General features: G+C 39.3%; 1 protein-coding gene and 1 long non-coding RNA gene across 2 annotated transcripts in view; both read right to left on the reverse strand.

Annotated features, from left to right (window-relative positions):
- The window catches only part of LOC118762067, a 26593-nt gene extending 3908 nt beyond the window's left edge, over positions 1-22685 (reverse strand). The window contains exon 1 of the long non-coding RNA XR_004997851.1: positions 22563-22685. This is a non-coding gene — a long non-coding RNA (uncharacterized LOC118762067). The remainder of the gene's footprint in view (positions 1-22562) is intronic.
- The window catches only part of LOC115226447, a 577012-nt gene that overhangs the window by 299876 nt on the left and 253693 nt on the right, over positions 1-23443 (reverse strand). The gene's annotated exons all lie outside the window — the stretch shown is intronic.

The following is a 23443-nucleotide window of genomic DNA, read 5'->3' on the forward strand; positions in this document are numbered from 1 at the left end:
TCAAGTAAAACTTCTAGCCTTCATCTATATATTTAATTATATCTTGCTTTAATCTCTCTATATTTAAAACTGAGAATGTATGTCTCTCTGTCTGTCTGTTTGTGTGTTTCCTTAAAACTTGAGAACTACACAACCAATTTCATTCAAATTTTACACATTCCTTACTTAGGGTCCATGTAGTGTCATGGGCAAAAAAAAATGTTTAACTTCTTGCCTAGAGTGAGCCCACAGCAATATCATATCTTCTCCACTATTTCAGTATTACGTGTTAAAAGTGAAACAAAAACATCTGTCTATTGTATGTATATGGATGTATATATATATATATATATATATATATATATATATATATTACAAAATATAAAGTTATATCTTGAGATCATTAGTGACAACAATGCTCAAAATATATAACAGACTGGAATAGTAGTGCTCAAATGAGCTGTATACACTTTTTAATCCGAGGGGAGGCAATGCGAGCAGCAACTACAAGAGCACTACAAAATCCACAGAAAGATCAAACACATACATATATTCATATATTCATCTATATCTACAGAACAGACATAAAGCCCGACGTTTAGAAATATATAGTAATATATAAATATATAAACATCATATAAAAATATATTGTACGCATAAGATCCACTCGACATTCCATAAGAAATTTAGAAATAAAAATTGCAATAAAAGTTAGAGGTAATAATAACAATTAAATTAAATATAGTAAATATAGTAAGTAGTAATTAAATATATTTTATTTTATTAAAATGGTAATTAAATCGTAATATAACAATTAAAAGAAAAAATAGCAATTAGTATAAAATGTATAAAGGACTTGAACTCGAATATGCGGCTTTGCCTGAATGGGAGAAATTAAAAGATGACAAATTTAATTGAGTGCAGAAGTGAATTAGTCTAGATGGAGCTGTGCGCATACCATTTACTATAGCTGCTAGATTGAATTATATGCTTATAAAGTAGCATTCAGTATCTATGAGAATTTTTGGGAGTACGTAATGTCTGGTCTTTCGCATGTAGCAGGTATGTAATTGTGCATTTGTTTCCGTGTACTATGTGTTGTGTGTAAAAAATATCCTGATGAGGGGAGTGTCTATTTTAAATATATGATATGTTTCATATTAATTGGTGCATCTCCGAAACGGCCGGTAGATGAACTTTTATGTATTTTTGTAAACTTGTATATTTATCTTCTATGTATTTTTCTCTGGAATTTTAATTCATCTTTTTATGTCAATGTATGTTTTATTACCCCAAATTTTTAATTTAACAAATTTTTACCAAACTAGCACTATGACCCGGCAACGCCGGGTCATAATGCTAGTATTATAAATATGCAAAGTTGTAATGTACTCCTTCCCTTATTCTCTGTACTTATCTTCCACTCCTAATTTCTAATACTTATTCCTTTATTTTTTTTTCATTACCTTCACCTTTAAGATGCCAATCAAAATAAGTATTATTAGCTCTTCCTATCCTTCTTTCTTCCAACTATCACCCCTTCCCCACCAGGTATTTTTTTACCACCCAAGCCTTACCCTTTGGTGGAGACAAAGCCAGATATAAGGTTCCAGTACTTAGTCTAGCAGGTTGTCATTATATTAGTTAATTTATCGCCTTTGTCTAGCATACAGCTACAACTCCTAAAATATTAATTTTGGATGATTGAGGACTACATTCCCCCTATTGTCTTTGAAGTATAGGTAATTACTCTCAATTATTCCTTCCCCCATTATAATCTCCACTAACCACAAAATTCTAGTAGATTCGACATTACATAGACTATTTTTCTAAACTCATTCTGCCAAAGATATAGCAGCAGAATCAATGGAAACATTTGAGCTCTGTTGGTGATACAAATATGTTAAAGCAGTTGGTTTGTCCTTTGTATTTGAAGTCTATGCAGTCATCTGACAAAAACAGTTTCTTTGCATTGATGTAATGTTTTCATTAATCAATTAAAGAAATCACTTGAAACAACCGTAATGATTGACACCTGCACATCTTTGTTACTCATTTATATTTTATTCACCTACCTTGGAATCTGCACTTTGGAAATTTTATAGAAAATATTTTTCTATGTTTATATAAAGTACATGTCTGAACAACCAAGAGCAGATTTCTTCACTAAGTTGGGTTGTGTTATTTGCAATCACTGCAAGAATATCAAGTGCAAACAAGTGTGCACAGAGTTTGATATTCACCTGATATTGTTTGGGTGCACAAATTAGATTGACCTAACAAGGTACTTCAATTTAAGTACCTAATTCAACCAAATCTTAATTATACTATATATTTCCATGAGAGTTAGCAGTTGGGAAGCCAATCAACTAAGGGATATGTAAACAAAATATGAACCACTGCCTAAATTTACCCTTCCTAAAAAACTCATCCTTAGAATGAATATACCTACATATCCACCACTGAACAAAATAACATGAATCTTGGAAGGCAACACTTGAAGTCTATGACTTATTTCTCTTTCCTATACCTAATCCATTTTACTAAATGTTACTCCTCTCACACTCTAAGTCTTGCTCCTAATCTTCTTATGCCTTCTTCAATAAGAAAAATATACTGTACCTATTCGTAACTGACTTTTGTATGTATCGGCTCTCCTAAACATTTAGATGCTCTACTCAACAACCAAACTCTATCTACCCATCTCTACAGAACACTGAAGAAATGGTGCTAGCATGGAGGATATCGTGGCCTCTTGGCAGAAATGGGTGTAATGAACTGATCTTTTGATCTTTTACTCTTTTATGTATTACTAGTATATATTTGTGTAGCACACAGTCTTTGCATGTTTATGTATTCTTATAATACTCCCTTTTGTTTGGGAATAAATAAACATAATACAATGTCTACCTGCAGATGTATGTCATTTTTGTATCCCTTCCATTTTCTTTTTGCCATATATATATATATATATATTATATATATTATGTGTTGAAACCATAGGGATATCTGTGGGGCAGCTGATGAGGGAGGTATGTTGGATTCTTGGTATGGCTGTTATTGTGTGTGAGGAATAGTTTTATAAACCATCCATTTGATATATATATATATACATACATATATATATATACAGTTGCGGCCAAAATGTTCAGAACGGCATTGTTTTCATCAGAAAAGTAAGTATAAGTTTTTATCAAAGTAGTTTTATATTCTATAATTTTCACAGACAATAAATACGATATTATTTGTTATTGTCTGAGATTTTGGTGTAATTTGAGAGGATAATACAAAAGTTATGGATGATTTAGTGATTTACTGCAAAACCCATGGCGACCAAAATGATCAAAACGGTTGAAAAGATAACAAAATAATCAAAAATGACAGAGAATACTGGAATTATTTAATATTTAGTGTGAAGCCCTTTAGCTTCAATCACACTCTGACATCTTCGACTGCATGAGGAAATTAAATTTTCAATTTCTTGCTAGGTGATCTTCCTGAAGGGCATTCTTCCTGAAGGGCATTCCATAATTGCTCAGTTGTTTTAGGATTTCTGGCTTTCGAACGTTCTCCTAGAATATTCCATACATTTTCAATAGGATTGAGATCTATAAAAATGACCTTTTCAGCCTTGAGGAAGTTCATGACCACCTTAGCCTTGTGACATGGGGCATTGTCCTGCATGAATATGGGTGGTCGCTTAGTTGAATTTCTCAGCACAGGCAAGACATGATCTTTTACAAGTTGTTTATAAACTCCTGCATTTACCTTTCCATGTAATTGCACCAAAGGGCTCACACCATCTCCAGATATCATCCCCCAAACCATGACACTTCCTCCACCGAATTTAACACTAGTCTTAAGGCATTTAGGCGACAATTTTTCACCTACTTTTCTACGAACGTACCTTTTCCCATCTGAGCCAAATAATATAAACTTAGATTCATCACTGAAATGCACCGTTCGCCATTTTTCTTGAAACCACAACACATGTTCGGCTGCAAAGGTAAGACAACACTTTTTATTCTTGGAGCTGATCAGTGGCTTCACTGCAGGTGCTCTTGCTTGTAGGTCATGTTCAACTAAACGACGAGACACAGTTTTTCGAGATAAAGTTTTCTTCAATACAATGCTCATTTTCCGAGAAACAGCAGCAGCAGTTTTAAATCTGTCCTTTTTAACCAACTTTACCATAGCACTACCATAGCACGATCTTCTCTCTTGGTCGTTTTTCTTGGCCTACCTGTAAACTTTCTTGCTTCACACGAACCACAATCATCGTAGACCTTAAGAATACCATATACAACACTTTTTGACTTGTTAACAATCTTTGCAATAGATCTAATACTTAAATTATCCTTCCTTCGAAGCTTAATAATCTGCTGACGAATTGGTAACGGAGTAAGTGGCATTATATTAACAAAGTACACTGCAAATATTCTTACTAATGTTTAGTAAACGAACCATCACCTAAACAAATTCAAAACATTAGAGTTCACCAGTTAAATATGCTAAAACACGGAGTAAAAGCAACCGTTCTGATAATTTTGGCCACCATGGGTTTTGCAGTAAATCACTAAATCATCCATAACTTATGTATTATCCTCTCAAATTACACCAAAATCTCAGGCAATAACAAATAATATCGTATTTATTGTCTGTGAAAATTATAGAATATAAAACAACTTTGATAAAAAATTATATCTACTTTTCTGACGAAAACAATGCCGTTCTGAACATTTGGGCCGCCACTGTATATTTATAATATATTATATATATATAAATAGAAATATTAGATTTCTAAATATCTCAAAGAGATATAAGCAGTGGTGGAGCGATACAGCAGTTGTATACTGTCAACTTAACGTGACAGTCCCATAAAGGGAATCACACCACCGCTATTTAGCCCTAGGAAGCATCAATGCTTCATGTCGGCTTTGACACATTTCCTGTGTCCTTATGTTTACAAAGAGGAGACAAGCACCCCCAACAGCTAGGCCTGCATCCAGAGACATGTTTCTGAGTCTTGCTCATTCTCTTTATTACGATTATTACAATCAAACATAGAAGAGACAGCACAAGACACTACAAACATTTAAAAGGGGTTATTTAGAGAGTTTTTTTATGAAAATATATTACAAATTGATTCATATGTTTTTTTTTTTTAATTTTGATATTACTTCATTTTACCGTTTATCAAGTTCCAACGGCTACACCTTTTCTTTTTACTATGGATGAGTTAAGTAGGGACAATCACTCCCAACTTCCTTACCACATCTTTCCTCATATGCTCTTTTCGACAGGTGCCAGAGTCTCTCCTAGAACGTTGTCACTTTTAAACTCTACCAACCCTTTGTACAATGCAGAGGTGGTATTTCTGCTGCCAGCCTTACCCTCCTTGTGGATTAGCGCAAGTGCCTGCCAACATTCCTTTTGCCATTCAGTCGTCTTTTGTCTTTTAATCAAACTGGGTTTAAATTCCTCCAGGGAGGCTGGGCGTGGAAAGAATTCCCCTGGGAGCGAATTCCACACCTGACCACCATCCAGGTAAAGCCAGAGATACCTTAGTCTCAGTGCATGTTTGCACATCAGCAACCACGGCATCCCTAGGCCACCCTTTAACGGTTCTTGACAGCACACGGAGTGCCTCACAAACGGCTTTCCCCACCACAAAAAGCGGAAGAGAATCTGAACCAGCTTGTTTAACCACAAATCGGGGCAAGGGACAACGGTCAGGCGGTAGGTGATAACAGACGCAATAAACGTCTGCACCACCTCCGCTCTTCCTTTCAAGGATAACGCTCTTCCCGACCAGGTCCGGGTTAGCGCTTCTACCTTGTTCGTCAGCTCACTCCAATTCTTCTCCATCTGGGAGCCTGGACCAAACCAGACTCCAAGCAACAGGACCATCCGTCCAGGTGCCGAACCGCAAACCAATGGACTTGTTCATATTAACTTTTGCCCCTGCCACCATCTCGTATCTTCTGATTGCCTCCGCTACACGAGGTAGCTGAGTCATCTTGGATACAGTGATGGTGACGTCATCCGCATACGCAGAGACACTCTTACCACATCTGATTTCATTAGTGGTGCTTTCCAACTTCTCCAACTTCCGCAGCAATGGCTCGAGAGTCAGTACATACAGAAGCGGAGACAGAGGGCACTCTTGACGAACTGAATGCCTGATCTCGAACAGCTCCGACAGGTAACCGTTCAACTGAACTGTGGATTTGATGCCACCATAAATGGCCTTGATCCAACCGCGGAAATCTGGGCCCAGCCCAGCCACCTCAAGGACTGCCGCCAGGTATCAATGGTCAACCCTATCGAAGGCCTTACTTTGGTCTAAATGGACCAGTTCCCCACCATTACCGGAAACTTTACCTACCCTGTCTAAGGTGTAGCGTAAGAGATGAAGATTGTCCTAGATCGACCTGCCAGGGATGGCACATGTTTGCGCCTTCCCAACAAGTTTTTCCACAACAACCATCAACATTTTTGCTGGCACCTTGACCAAAATCTTTAACTCTATATTTAGCAGAGTTATGGGCCTGAAATTACTAATATGGTCCCTCTTGCTCGGGTCTTTTCTGACCAGTGTTACCACTCCCCAACTTACAGAACTGGGAATTCTCCCATTCTGCTGCCAGTTTGTGTACACGCAAGCCAGCAAGTGTTCAAACAAGTCCGGCATACTACTGTAAAACTCGTAGGGCAGACCATCCAGCCCCGGCGACTTGTCCCGAGCACATTCGGCCAGCACCTCTTCGACCTCTGCAGCCATGATAAGCCCTTCACAGCACTTCACCTCACTTGCAGAGAGTCACGGCCTGTCAGCCAGGAATTCCCTTAAGGGCTCCCCATGGTCCAACGCCTCGCTCGTTCCGAACAACTGGGCGAAATGCTGATGAAAAGCCTTCTGCATCTCCTCCTGTCCTTCAATCAAGCAACCCTGTTCGTCAATTAAAGACTGTACAGAGGCTTCTCTGCCTCTCCAACTCTCCACACGACAAGCCTATCCAGCAACGTTAATACCTTCTCTGCCCACTGTGCGTAACTTAGCCCTGACTCTACACCCTTCATGTTTGGCTTGGAGGTGCCGAAATAATACCGTTCTCGCTGCCAACACTCTGGATGCAGAGCCTGATGCTATGTCCTCCTCTAATTCCTTAGTTAACTGCCCTTCTATTCTAGTCCCCTCTAAACAAATGGCTCGTTTGAGGGTGCACCACAATCTGTTGTTCATGTCAGCTCCGCATAATGCCCTCTGTACTATCTCCCTAACCCGGGTATAGAAGACGTTACTAGTCAAAATAGACTTGTTCAATTTCCAGTACCTGGGCCCCTGTCTATGACACTTAGCTAACTGCACCTCACATGTCACAAATTTGTGATCCATGTAAGAGGCACAGTGAAAATGTGGACAACTAACTATATCTCTATCACTATCTTTTATCATAACCCTATCTAAGTAAGACCTGAGTGAACCGTCGTTATTAGACCATGTCTACTGTGGAGTGAGAGGTTCAACCAGTCTGTATCGGTCTACTAGTTTATAGCTCACTAGAAGCCTTTTTAGGCCAGGGCTTCCTTTTCTATTATTTGAGCCTACATTATCCACTCAGACATTGAGAATAGTGTTGAAGTCTCCTGTTAAAACTAAAGTTTTCGACATTACTAGGAAATTCTCCAAGTCTCGAAAAAAGACTGTTTGACTATCCTCTTTTGGAGCATAGACTGCCACCAACCTGAAGGACTGCTTACTCACATGTGTCACATCCAGAACGACCAGCCTACCTTCTGGATCTAGAAAGACTGTACTTACCTGTATGTCCAGGCTTTTTTTGAACAGCACCACAACGCCCCTACCCCTTCCTTGATTCGGAGAAATAAACTTCTCGTAGTCGTTCAGAAGAGGCAAGAACGCCGGTGGGCCGTTCAGCTTGGACTCAGGCACAACACATATATCTATCTTCCCTGACCTGAGGTCGTTTAAGAGGCATGTTGGCTTCAATTTCGACCTCAGACCATGCACATTTATACACCCTAACTTAATCATCATGATAAAAAAAATATTGTTATTTACCATATTTTTCTTTTAGGCTTCACGACTTTCGTCTTCCCCTCCTCCTGTATCTTTTCCATCTGGTGTAGCCGTTGGTGCTAAAATAATTTTTTCTTTCACAATATAATGACTTACATCAAAAATGTCATTTGAGTACCGTTTTTTAAATTGTTCGAAGTGTTAATCATCGATTCTTGCTTGTTGCAAATGTTTCAGTTTTCCTTCTATAGGTCCAATCACAGTACATTTCATCCTTGTTATCAAATCATGTAACACTACATTTTTTGTGTTGTAGGAGACAATTTTTTCTTCTTGTATGGGTTTGTGGGTGGGTTTCGATTTCGAAGTGGACAGGGGTATTTTTTTTCTGTGTTTTGCATTATTTCTTTTCGTTTTCTTGTAAGGGGAGGGGAGTCAACGCCAAGGGATTTTTTCCTTTTATGAGTTACTACTGTATACTCCATTTGTTCACATGTTGTTCCTTTCGCTTTTTCTGTTTCTGTTGGTTTCTCTTTTTCTTGACTTTTTCTGGTTTTGCTTGTTTCTTCTGTCGATTCAATTTTTTTGTCTTTTGCTTTTTTCTCTTGGTCTTTTTCCAGTTGGGGAGGGACCACTGTTTTCTTCTGCATCGGATTTTTTTACTTTCTCACATTCAGAGCGAACGTGACCTTTCTCACCACATTTGTAACATCTAGGCCATCGTCCCTCCACTGACACTCTCGTGCTCAGTCCTTCCCTTATTAAAATCCTGTCTGGCCTGGATTCAAGCGTCTCATTCAAAGCTTGGACCACTAATTCTAATGCCTGGCCCTTCCAATTAATTGCCTTTGTTTTTTTCATAGAGAGAATGTTTATCTCCTCCTCTGTGTCGTGAATCAGAGCTGTAGCAAACCAATATACATCGTACCCGGACGGAATCTCCTCAATTATTATTTTTGCGGTTCTCCGGCCGAGATACATTGGTAATAACAAAATGTCATCAGTTATCAGTGTCTGTGTGGACACTTCCTTGGCTGTTTCGGCGCTTTCAAATTGTGCCTCTATCATTGCAATGTGCGGGCCTTTCCTGAAATATTTTATTTTTCCCCAAATGGGGGCTAGACATTTTTCTATCAAATCAGTTTTCATAGCCATAATGCATTTTTCCTTTCTGTTGTAAATTTTGTAAACAACAGTTCTCACTTCAAGATTCTGAATTATTTCTTTACATGGAATGAGTCTTGTTTCACTCCCGGTTCGTTTAATTAAATTTCTGTATTTAAATAGATGTTCCTTTGAAACTTCCAAATCAACGAATTGACTGCCAACAGTGGCAGAAAAACTGTTTGCCTTTTTATCGACTGGGTTAATTTCAGTGTTGATCTGTTCCACACAATAATTTTCTTCCTGCAAAAGTGGGAAGTCAGCATTGCACATTAAAAAATCAAAGTTTGCCATCATAGCATCCTCCATTGCACAGTAAAGTCTTCCGTACCTGGATTAGGGAGATAGTACAGAGGGCATTATGCGGAGCTGTCGTGAACAACAGACGGTGATGCACCCTCAAACGAGCCATTCATTTAGAATCTCTCAGATTTATTAAAGCACTAAGTTTAGAGGGGACTAGAATAGAAGGGCAGTTAACTAAGGAATTAGAGGAGGACATAGCATCAGATTCTGCATCCAGAGTGCTGGCAGTGAGAACGGTATTATTTCGGCACTTCCAAGCCAAACATGAAGGTTGTAGAGTCAGGGCTAAGTTACATGCAGTGGGGAGAGAAGGTATTAACGTTGCTGGATGGGCCCATCGTGTGGAGAGTCAGAGAGGCAGAGAAGCCTCTGTACAGTCTTTAATTGACGAACAGGGTTGCTTGATCGAAGGATAGGAGGAGATGCAGAAGGCCTTTCATCAGCATTTCGCCTGGCTGTTTGGGACGAGCAAGGCGTTGGACCATGGGAAGCCCTTAAAGGAATTCCTGGCCGACGGGCTGTGACTCTCGGCAAGTGAGGCGAGGTGCTGTGAAGGGCCTATCACAGCTGCAGAGGTCGAAGTGGTGCTGGCCGAATGTGGTCTGCCCTACGAGTTGGGGAGTGGTAACACTTGTCAGAAAAGACCCAAGCAATGGGGACCATATTAGTAATTTCAGGCCCATAACTCTGCTAAATATAGAGTTAAAGATTTTGGCCAAGGTGCCAGCAAAAATGTTGACAGTTGTTGTAGAGAAACTTGTTGGGAAGGCGCAAACTTGTGCCATCCCTGGCAGGTCGATCCAGGACAATCTTCATCTCTTACGCTACACCTTAGACAGGGTAGGTAAAGTTTCCGGTAATGGTGGGGAACTGGTCCATTTAGACCAAAGTAAAGCCTTCGATAAGGTTGACCATAGGTACCTGGCGGCAGTCCTTGAGGTGGCTGGGCTGGGCCCAGATTTCAGCGGTTGGATCAAGGCCATTTATGGTGGCATCAAATCCACAGTTCAGTTGAACGGTTACCTGTCGGAGCTGTTCGAGATCAGGCATTCAGTTCGTCAAGGGTGTCCTCTGTCTCCGCTTCTGTATGTACTGACTCTCGGGCCATTGCTGCGGATGTTGAAGCTGGAAAGCACCACTAATGAAATTGGATGTGGTAAGAGTGTCTCTGTGCATGCGGATGACGTCACCATCACTGTATCCAAGATGACTCAGCTATCTTGTGTAGCGGAGGAAATCAGAAGGTATGAGATGGTGGAAGGGGCAAAAGTTAATATGGACAAGTCCATTGGTTTTCGGCTCAGCACCTGGATAAGCAAGCCGATAACGTCCAGTGTCGTAGGGCACTGGACGGACGGTCCTGTTAAGTTGCTTGGAGTCTGGTTTGGTCAGGCTCCCAGATGGAGAAGAATTGGAGTGAGGTGACTAATAAGGTAGAAGCGCTAACCTGGACCTGGAGGAATTTAAACCCAGTTTGATTAAAAGACAAAAGACGACTGAATGGCAAAAGGAATGTCGGCAGGCACTTGCGCTAATCCACAAGGCGGGTAAGGCCAGCAGCGGAAATACTACCTCTGCATTGCACAAAGGGTTGGTAGAGTTTAAAAGTGACGACATGCTAGGAGAGACTCTGGGACTTGATGGGGACCAGCTATCCAACCTGTTTCGGAACAATTTCTGGGCGGGGTATTTGGACAATTACCAAAGATCCCTGACCTGGCAGTGTTTCAGGAACGCGTTACCTGTTTACGAGAAATTGTCCAGGCACAGGATTTCAGTGCCACCCGAATGCCCAAGATGCGGGCAGGATATGGAAACTGTCCTGCATGCTCTTGTACAGTGCACCCAGCTTTCAGAGATGACAATTTACGTAGAACATGTGTTGTCACATTTGGGAAGAGTACAGCTATTGGCTGAGTCTGTGATTAAGAATGTACCACCCACCAGACTATCTAAGGAAGGTGAGGCTTGTTTTCTATGTACAGTCGCATTTATGAAAGTGCATGCATAGAGAACCAGAATGCAAGGTTTGACGTCAGGGACCTTCATCTCTGGCTCTGGAATGCTATATTACTTCAGGTACCACCTGAAAAGCAAGATAGGGCTGGAGAGAAGGCACCTGTTGAAAAGAGCATATAAGGAAAGAGGGAAAGATGTGGTAAGGAAGTTGGGAGTGAGTCTCCCTACTTAACTCATCCATGGTAAAAAGAAACTACTTGGAACTTAATAAAAGGTAAAATGAAGTAATATCAAAATTTTTAAAAACATTATATAAGTCAATTTTTAATACATTTTCATAAAAAAACTCACTAAATAACCCCTTTTAAATGTTTGTAGTGTCTTGTGATGTCCCTTCTATATTTGATTGTAATAATCGTAATAAAGAGAAAAGGCCATGCTACTCCAGACTGATGACGAGTAAGACTCAGAAACATGTCTCTGGATGCAGGCCTAGCTGTTGGGGGTGCTTGTCTCCTCTTTGTAAACATAAGGACACAGGAAATGTGTCAAAGCCGACAGGAAGCATTGATCCTTCCTAGGGCTAAATAGTGGTGGTGTGATTCCCTTTATGGGACTGTCACGTTAAGTTGACAGTATACAACTGCTTTCTCTTTCCATATATATATATTTATTTATAATATATTATATATATATATATATATATATATATATATATATATATATCGACCGGCCTCCGTGCTGTGGGCACGTAACAAACACCATCCGATCATGGCCGTTCGCCAGCCTCATCTGGCACCTGTGTCGGTGGCACATAAAAACACCTTCCGAAGACCCGGCAAGACTAGTCAGTCCACCTGTGCATACCTTCCTTCTTGTGACACTTGTGAAGACCGGTTGAGGCAAGTGAAAATCAAATCAAATCAAAATAGACAAAATAGATGAACATCAATGGAATTTGTATCTTGTGGTACCAGTGCCTGTGGCACACAAGAAATCCATCAGTGCTGTAGTCAGTGCGGTGGGCACATGACAAACACCATCCGATCGTGGCCGTTCGCCAGCCTCATCTAGCACCTGTGTCGGTGGCACATAAAAACACCATCCGAAGACCCGCAAGACTAGTCAGGCCATAACCCATGGCCCCTACCTGGGACGTAGTCAGTCCACCTGTGCATACCTTCCTTCTTGTGACACTTGTGAAGACCTGTTGAGGCAAGTGAAAATCAAAACAAATCAAAATAGATGAACATCAATGGAATTTGTATCTTGTGGTACCAGTGCCGGTGGCACGTGGCACACAAGAAAACCATCCGAACGTGGCCGTAGCCAGTACCGCATCGACTGGCCTCCGTGCTGTGGGCACGTAACAAGCACCATCCGATCGTGGCCGTTTGCCAGCCTCATCTGGCACCTGTGTCGGTGGCACATAAAAACACCATCCGAGCGTGGCCGTCTGCCAGCCTCGTCTGGCACCTGTGTCGGTGGCACATAAAAAACACCATCCGAGCGTGGCCGTTTGCCAGCCTCGTCTGGCACCTGTGTCGGTGGCACATAAAATCACCCACTACACTCTCGGAGTGGTTGGCGTTAGGAAGGGCATCCAGCTGTAGAAACACTGCCAGATCTGACTGGACTGGTGCAGCTTTCGGGCTCCCCAGACCCCAGTTGAACCGTCCAACCCATGCTAGCATGGAAAGCGGACGTTAAATGATGATGATGATGATGATGATAGACACACATGCATACATACATACATACATACATACGTATATATATATATACATCAAATAAACTAGCTCATGAAGAAAATCTCTATTAGAGATGAAAGCACTATTTATGCTGAAAAGTAATGTTTATTACAATACAAACAAAGGTGTTCTATAAGAACAGACAGTATTGTTATCTTAATCTCAGGAGAATGCCTCCTCCATCTGGTCATTCAGTGTGCTTCACACTTGAAATATTATGCAAGTGGGGAAAGAACTCCCTACTATTCTATCTCTGAGACTACCAGTCCATACAGTTTCAACCTTATTGTGGTCATCTTTGGTGATGGATACTAGTCTGCCAGACATAGGAGTAGTTTGCCCCAGCTTGCAATATATAGAAAAAAGTTACAATATATTTATATTAAGATGGCGGCCAGCACTTCACACATGGGATTATTGTTCCTGCAAAAAGCTGAGAAAATTTGCAAAAGTACGATATCAATAATATTTTCTGATTGAGACAGGCATTAAATTGATATAATTTGTGCTCAACCTTCAAAATTCTTGCCTGTGTTTAAGACTTTCTTCACTGAATCTATGTAGCCAAAAAGGAAACAGTTTAAAAATTCCTTCATAGAATCTATATAGCCTAAAGGAAAACAGTATACAATTACAAAGTTCTCAGGAAAACTTAGTTATTTAATTGATTAACAATAAAATTGAAAGGATGTAAGTAATTGACCTTTGAGATTTTATGCAGCCATAAGTAAGGTGTTTTAATTTTACGAGGCAGACAAATTTCTTGTGCGTTATTTACATTAGCATATGGAAAGTTAATAAAATCAGGTAAGAATTTGTTTTATACCTTTTTTGTTTCAATATGTGCTGTTGTCCATTTCAGTACCCAAATTAATTAATTGATTGCTTAATTTCTTTGATTTCTCTTCTCACCGTTTCCTTATGATATAAAATAGTCAAACATAAAAACATAATTTCCCCTTTCTCTCTGTTTCTCTTTCTTTCTCTCTCTCTCTGCCCCTCTCTCTCTTTTGTACATGTGTGTATATGGGAACATATTTATAGAGAAATTATAGATACAGATATAGATCTTTCTCCTTGTCCCATATATAGATATTTTCACTCTTGGACCCATGCCATTATTTCAACCTCTCTTGTTCACTCATAGATCTATACAAACTTACATCTCAATATCTTTCTTTCTATCTCTCTCCTTATCTCAACCTCTCTCTAAAAATATACAGGAGAAAATAGCAAACTAAAGATGTCTCAAAATTGGCTAAGTGCAGAATTAAAATAATTCCTGAGAGGTTCTTAAATAGCTGATGGGTACAACCCAAATAACATTATAATGGCAGCTCTAAAGAGCAACGGCTACATAAGGATCACAGTTCAGATAGAATGGAAGAAACAAGAATTCATCCACTCCTATGATCTTATCTGACCTCACATTAGCATCCTTGACACCATCTTTGAACAGAAATTCAAAATAAAAAAATGACAAGGATGGTGACACTGATGTGAGTGAAAGATGTTACCTTGGTTCTGTTGATCCACATGAGAACATAGATGGAAATACAAATAAGAGACCTGCCAAAGAAGGAGACAGCAGCACAAATGGCCCTGCCACTACCAATGTGAACAACCAAAGAGATGAAAGGGTTAAAAAAGTAAAAAGCTGAAAAAGGCAGAAGGTATAGTATATGAAGAAAAAAGGAAAACAGAAGCCTCTGATGATGACACAAAAAAAAAGTAGGAAAAACAAAAGAGAGCCCCTCACCAAGAAAAATTACTAAAGAAAGAAACAAGCCAGATAGCCTATACATGAAGGTACAAATAATATAATTTGGGAGTGCACACAAGTGTGTAAATTCTACCTGTGCAGTGTCAGCTGGTATGGAGATGATGGGGCAAACTGCTGCTTCCTACATCCAAAACCATGACAGGCAGAACAAAAACTTCCCTCAAAAGGGATCCAAAGACAAAGAAAGACCCTCAAAGGGGATAAAGTTCTGCATCACCGGCATCAAAACAAAAATATGCTAATGTAGTGTGCACTAACTTCAACAGCCAGCCCTATCTACAAGCTATCCTAAGGGCTGTAGCTGAGCAACAATCGTTTTTATGCATGGCACAAAAGATTGTACAGCAAGTGTCCTGGCTACATCAGTTCCAGGGTTGGAGCCATCCTCACCAACATAAATGATTACCACAGCAAATGAATTCAGAGTGGCCACTATTGGCATCAACACAGATATAACATCAATATTCTGTATGAACATAAGAGGATTGTCACAATTCTGTAACAGAAGCAAAATTCCCTTCCTGAGAGACCCTGTGGCATGCAATCAAACCCTATGCATTGCACTCACCAAAACACCTAAAATCTGACATCACAGATACAGAAATATACATAGCAAAATATGTTGTACTGTGAAGTAACAGAAAAACAGGACTTGTGGAGTTGCAATGTACAGCTGTGAAGATCTCCCACCCCAGATCCTTTTGTTGCACTCAAACTTGGTGTGAGACACACTAATTGTACATATGAGAGGTATTTTGTGTTGCAAGACAGTGTGTGAGAGAAAATCATAATGTGGTAGGAGAGAAATGTGTTCGCATGGATGATGGTTCACTTGCGCTAAATGAGGATGCAAAGAGAGAGGTTTAGAGATGCCACTATGAAAGGTTGCTCAATAAAGAAAATGAATGGGATAAAGAGAGTCTGCCGAATGTCGACCCAACAGAGGGACCAGCTATCCGAGTTGACAGTTCCTTAGTAGTTAAGGCAATTAGAAGCATGAAGACAGGGAAAGCCCCAGGCCCATCAGGAATTACTGCAGAGATGCTCAAAATATCTGGCGGTGTCAGCTATAGCCTAGTCACCCGCATAGTTAATCAGGTGATACACGAAGGAGTCATACCCAATGACTGGTGTAGCAGCATAATAGTCAACTGCTACAAAGGTAAAGGTGACACACTAGATACAAATAATTACAGAGGTATCAAGCTGTTGGATCAGGTAATGAAGGTTACGGAGAAGGTCATAGCCCAACTGATTAAGGAGAGAGTCAGCTTGGATGAGATGCAGTTTGGTTTCGTGCCAGGGAAAAGTACCACTGATGCCATATTTCTGGTGAGACAGCTGCAGGAGAAATACTTAGCCAAAGATAAACCTCTGTACCTGGCTTTCGTTGACATGAAGAAAGTCTTTGACAGGGTCCCCCGATCTGGTGGTCAATGAGGAAACTAGGGATAGATGTATGGTTAGTGAGAGCTGTACGAGCCATGTACAGGGACGCTGTTAGTAAGGTGAGGATTGGCGACGAGTACAGTGAAGAATTCCGGGTAGAGGTTGGGGTTCACCAAAGTTCAGTTCTCAGCCCCCTCCTATTTATCATAGTCCTCCAGGCAATTGTGGAGGAATTCAAGACAGGATGCCCCTGGAAGCTCCTCTATGCTGATGACCTTGCCCTAATTGCTGAGTCCTTATCAGAACTGGAAGAGAAGTTTCAGGTGTGTAAGCAAGGATTAGAATCGAAGGGCCTAAGAGTCAACCTAGCTAAAACCAAAGTCCTAATAAGTAGGAAGGTAGACAAATCACAAACACCTTCACGTAGATGACCCTGCTCGATCTGTAGAAAAGGCGTAGGTAGAAACTCTATAAGATGCACCAAGTGTAAGCTATGGACACATAAGAGGTGCAGCAATGTCAAAGGAAGGCTAACTAGGAAGATAGTTTTTGTATGTGGCAGGTGCTCAGGAGCAATAAACACTGAAAATATGCAGAGACCATTTTCCGCCACATTCCAGGGAGAAAAACTAGAAATAGTTGATAGCTTCCGTTACCTAGCTGACTAAGTCAGTAGCGGGGGCGGGTGTGCTGAAAGTGTAACTGCTAGAGTAAGAATAGCCTGGGCAAAGTTCAGAGAGCTCTTACCTCTGCTGGTGACAAAAGGCCTCTCGCTCAGAGTAAAAGGCAGTGAAACATGGGCCGTGACTGCTGAGGATATGCATAAGCTCACAAGAAATGAAGCCAGTATGCTCCAATGGATGTGTAATGTCAGTGTTCATACTTGACAGAGTGTAAGTACCTTGAGAGAAAAGTTGGACCTAAGAAGCATCAGTTGTGGTGTGCAAGAGAGACGTTTGTGCTGGTATGGTCAAGTGGCGAGAATGGATGAAGATAGTTGTGTGAAAAAGTGCGGTTGAGGGAACCTGTGGAAGAGGTAGACCCAGGAAAACCTGGGACAAGGTGGTGAAGTACGACCTTCAAACTTTAGGTCTCACCGAGGAAATGACTTGAGACCGAGACCTTTGGAAGTATGCTATGCGGGAGAAGACCCGGCAGGACAAGTGAAGCCATAACCCGTGGCCTCTACCTGGGATGTAGCCAGCCCACTTATGCACTCCTTTCCTTCTTGGGACATAAAACTCTACTTGTGAAGACCTGTTGAGGCAAGTGAAAATCAAAATTGTAATCGATCAACATCAATGGAATTTGTAGCTGTGATATCAGTGCCGATAGCACGTAAGAGAACCATCCGAACGTGGCCATAGCCAGCGCCGCCCTGACTGGCCTCTGTGCCAGTGGCACATAAAAAGCACCGTTACCAGCCTTGTCTGGTCTCGTGCCGGTGGCACGTAAAAGGCACCATCCGATCGTGGCTGTTTGCCAGCCCTGTCTGGCACCTGTGCCCGTGGCATGTAAAAAGCACCCACTACACTCACGGAGTGGTTGGCGTTAGGAAGGGCATCCAGCTGTAGAAACACTGCCAGATCAGACTGGGCCTGGTGCAGCCTTCCGGCTTCCCAGACCCCATTTGAACCGTCCAACCCATGCTAGCATGGAACGCGGACGTATGATGATGATGATGATGATGATGATGATGATGAAGACAATTCAATATAGTTATATGAACTATATATCACCCACCAGATGCTTCAAATCACAAAGATTGCTTTGCAAAAATAGAAGAAATCTTAACCAAACTAGAAGAGCACATCAATGTACTTCTCATGGGAGACTTCAGCCTACCCAATGTAGGATGGCCTGGTGTACTTTTCGTCTCAGGAATGATGCAATGTGGAATCTCTGCTCAACCTCACCAACAATTTATACATGGAGCAAGTAAAGCTCCAACCAAACTAGGGCAAACAATGTGAATCTCATCCATAATATGACAGGGACATATGGATCACAACATAATAGAACTAACCATGTATGGACTATAGGAATCCACAGACATGCTGCTTAAGAGAAGCACTCAAAATCTATCCAATCTGAACTACCACAAAGCAGACTGAAAAACAATTGAGAAAGAGATCATCAAACAGGATTGGCCCAATATCTCTACACCTGACACTGAGATGAAATTTAAAGAATTAATGTCCATAAAGCAAGCCATAGGACAAATTTTTGTCCTAGAGAGGAAGGCACATTAAAACAAGATTCCCAGAGAGAAAAAAAGTTCTCAAGAGATGGCATACAAAGATTGAAAACTGCTTTAACAGAGAACTCAATGGCAGTGAGAAGTCCTGCTTGGAAACAGCACTGCTGGAGATTGAGAAACATCTGAAATGTTCTCATGAAAAAGAAAGGGCAGACAAAGAAGCTTGAGTTATAAAAAATATAAAATCAAACCCTAAATCCTTCTGTAAGTATGCCAAAGAAACTACCTTGGTGTGTTGCAAGGTAGAGGTACTCCTCTAAAAAGATGGCTTCCTCATGGGAAACTCAATGAGGATAAGTGAAACAATTCAGAAGTGTCTTCGCCCCACCCTTAGGACACATACAAGCCAGCAAACCTGTAGAATTCTTTGCCACTATATATGCAGAAAGGGAGGCAGTAATAATTGATTACATCAGCATCAAAGAAGAGGATGTAATAATGGCCATAGATGAGGTAGATACAAACTCAGCTGTTGGCACCAATGGATTCCCAGCAATCCTTCTTAAGTCATGCAAACGAGCCCTAGCAAAACCACTGCAACTTCTTTTTCAGAGCTTCCTTGCAAATAGTAAGCTCCTAGGCACACTGAAGGAGGGAATAATATGCCCTATTCATAAAGGAAGGAGCAGAGCAAATGCTAAAAACTACAAGCCTATCTCTCTGACCTGACACATCAGCAAAGTCATGGAACGAATAGTCTGAAGGAAACTAATTGCATTCTGTGAAGTGAATGACTTGCTGACTTACATAGCTTCCAAGCTACCTGCATAGCTTTCAAGCAGGTAGATTCTGTCTGACATAGCTCTTGCAGCACTATGACTGGGTATTAATGCAATTGCTCAACAACTCAAACGTGTAAGGGATATATTCCAACTTCACAATTGATTATAATACACCAAAGGGATTTATGACTTGTCGGATACCATAGAGTATACCAACAACAGGTGCTAAATATTCATAGGGTTGGTTTTCTCTGAGTACACAACCAGAATATCCTATTTGATACTTACCAACCATTGGCTTGAACCACAGGTTTATCCAACCTGACCTGGTGCATATTTTTCAAGAACCTGATTCTATCTGAATCCTTATTTTACTATATATATATATATAATATATATATATATATATATATAAAATAATATGTGACAATTATTAAATAGCCAAGATAAAACTCTGAGTTCGGATGCCGAGGTGGAAATCCACAACACCATCTCTTCGGTTATCTGGCCAGATAACTGAGGAGATGGTGTTGTGGATTTCCACCTCAGCATCCGAAACTCAGAGTTTTGTCTTGGCTATTGAATAATTGTCACATATTATTTTATAGATAAATTCCTCTATGTACATAATATTTTTTGTTATCTTACCATTTTTACCAATATATATATATATTATATATATATATATATATACATATATGTATGTATACATACACACACACATATATATATTATATATATATAATAATATTAGGTAGTATAACTCCAAACTTACAGGGAAAAATTCAATTTAGTATTAAATCAAATTTCACAATATAAATATACAATATATAAATTATAACATATATATATATATATATATATATATATATGTATGTATATATACGTATATGTACATATAGGTGTGTATGTATATATGTGTGTGCATGTATGTGTGTGTATGTACATATATACATATACAATTTCTCTAAGAACTCCTATAGAGGTTGACGAGGAAAAGCCTAAAGTATGTAATGTTATTCACATATCTTGGTAATAAAGTGAACTTGAATGCTTCCCTTAATGATGAAATCGTCGACCATCTTGTGAAGGCAACCAACACATTTACCAGACTCCATTGCCTATGGAATGAAAATGACATTAAACTTGACACCAAAGTAAAGGTTGATAAAGCTGTCATTCTTACTACTCTCTTGTATGGCTCAGAATCATGGACACCTTATAGGTGGCACATTAACCAACTAGATATCTTCCACCAAGGCTGTCTCAAGACAATCAGCAGTTATTCACTAAAAGTCAGAGTGTTTAATGTCAACCAGTTTAGCATGTGTAAGATTAGTGGAACTGAGAGCTTCCTTAAGCAGTTGTAATTGTACAGGGCTGGCCATGTCATCAGAATGAGTGCTAAAAGAATACCCCAAATCCTCATGTATCAGATTGTCTGGAAAGTTCATGCCAATTTGTAGATGTTCATGTTCCAACACATTAGAACACGTCAAATTTATCAACACATATAATATACTTACATTTCCGGCTAGCACACACATCAAACTATCTCTTGAGAAAGGAAGTTTAAAATTACTTAAATCATGTCAATTTTGCATCCCTATGAAAATGGAAGATTATAAGGTAAATTTTAGACACTTATTGCTTTATTATTACCATGAAGGCAAAAATGCCTCGCAAGCAACAAAAAAGATATGTGCTTTAGCAGACAGAACTGTACAGAAGTGGTTTGCTAAGTTTAGAGTTGGTGATTGTAACCTTATTGATGAAGAATGCTCAGGCAGACTCCCACCACCACCACCACTTCAGATGACAACCAAATCAAGACATTGATTGAGAATAACCCACATTATACAACGTAGGAATTGGCAGAAACACTAAATTTATCAAAATCCATCATCCATAAGCACTTAGTGAAGCTTGGGTTCTCAAATTGCTACAAGGTTTGGTTACCACATGATCTGAGTGAAAAGAAGTTTTGGATCACATTTCTGACTGTGATTTGGTGTATAAACACAATGAAAATGCACCCTTTTTGAAGTAGATTGTAATGGGTGATGAGAAATGGATAGTTTATAAAAATGTTCAGTGAGAAAGATCCTGGGATAAACAACATGAGCCACTTTTAGCCATCCTAAGAAAGTCATGCTCTGCATCTGGTGGGATTGGAAAAGAATCCTTTACTATGAGCTTCTGCCAAGTAACCAGTCAATAAATTCTGAGAAGTACCGCTAGCAACTGGATAATTTAAAGGCAGCAATTCAAGAAAAGCGCCCAGAATTGGTAACGGCTTTTTTCAGTTTCCATTTCCCAGATTCACTCAGAAGGCTTTGGTCAGTCCAAGGCTATAATAGAAGATATTGTCCAAGTGGAGCTAAACATGAAAACGTGGTTGGAAAGTGAACTTCTCAAGTACACGATTATGCCTGTGCCTACACACACATATAAGTACACATAATTGCACACACACATGTAAATATACAAATAGATGGACTTAATTCAAAGGTCAATGTATCATTCTGCTTCCACTCACAAATTGTGATGAGTGTACATGTGTCAGTGGGTTACTTGGCTATTTTGCATGTTAATTCAATTGATCGAACAAGTGAATGCTCATATACCAAAATCATATCACCAAGAGAGCCTGTCATATATTAGAGTGTGTGTGTGTTTTCAATAAATTATATTGGTGCTAATCTACTTAATATAAAAGCATCTCAGTTGGTTTCAATGATAAATATTCCAGTTCAATCAACTGAATTGCTTACTCATTAAATTATAGAATAACTAGCTGTGTATTTTCCAGATAAAATAATTCTCAGGTGAAATAAGTGACAAAGCTGACCCTTTGAATTACAGCTAGAGTCCATCCAACAAGCTAAGCTTTGATAGTTTCTGTTTATGAAGTTTCATATATGTAAAATATATTTATCGTCATGTTATCTCATACTTTTTATCAAGACCCACATTTTGTTAAATTAGCAATAGTTTCAATAACTCCTTAATTTGAAGTAACTTTGATAGGTGGAACAATAATTTTTCCAAGATCCTAAAATTGAAACAGGCTTTGGTTTGGACCATCTGCAGACCTGAACCCAGAAAATTTATGGACTGATCATTAATAAAACTTTGATAGTTGCTGACATGTAAAACATAAATATCAATTAAAGTCTGAATATGAAACTTTTCAAAAGCTCACCTCAATTCTCTTTCTTTTAAATATGAATCAAGTGAAAAACATTGCTTCCTCAAATTATACATCTCTTAATCATTTAACATTCCATTAACAAAGGTAATAACAGAGACTAGTAATATGCTTAAAATATGTTCATAAAGACTCTCCTTGATTTGGACTTTGATCACTTATAAGAAAAGATTAATAAAACTAGGACATTACTGATAAGAAAGCAATTCAAGCTGTTATAAAACATTGTTTCAATGTTGTTAGCAATACCATAGTAAGATTCAGTTTGTAACAACAGTAACGATAATTTATTTAACTAAAATCTGGAGAGTGCTGCTGTGTTGATTGGGTTTTCATATGCCAAAAGATAAATGTACCTCTACAGTAATTTTAACACCTGAATTACATCAAAAAAATTTCACTTTGCCATTAAAATAAATGCTTCATTTCTGAATTCAAAATCAATAACTAGTAAGACTATAAAGTAAAAGAAAAAAGACTAAAAAAAAAATTATTTGAAATGCATTATTTTATCTTCTTTCTTTCTTCATACTCATCCACCCTCACTTGAAACACACACATGCTCACCCATACATTTGCCAAAAAATATATACATACCTGCATACACACTCACACACACGCACACAAGAGAATATATTCTATGGTATTAAATCTAAGAAATTCCCTCCAAAAATCAAAGGTTTGGAAGACTTCGAAGCGGACCTACTGAAGCTCATGAACAAAATAAAATTTCGTAATAAAATTTCCGACAGAAACTGAAAAAAGATATCAATTACGTAAAAAGTTTAAAAAAAAAAACCGCACTTTTTTTTGATAAAACCAAGAACTTATAGCTAGTAGAAAACAGCACATATTCATGACTTCTACACAACAGC

This window comes from Octopus sinensis, linkage group LG2, assembly GCF_006345805.1.
Source record: "Octopus sinensis linkage group LG2, ASM634580v1, whole genome shotgun sequence".
Taxonomy (NCBI): Eukaryota; Metazoa; Mollusca; class Cephalopoda; order Octopoda; family Octopodidae; genus Octopus; species Octopus sinensis.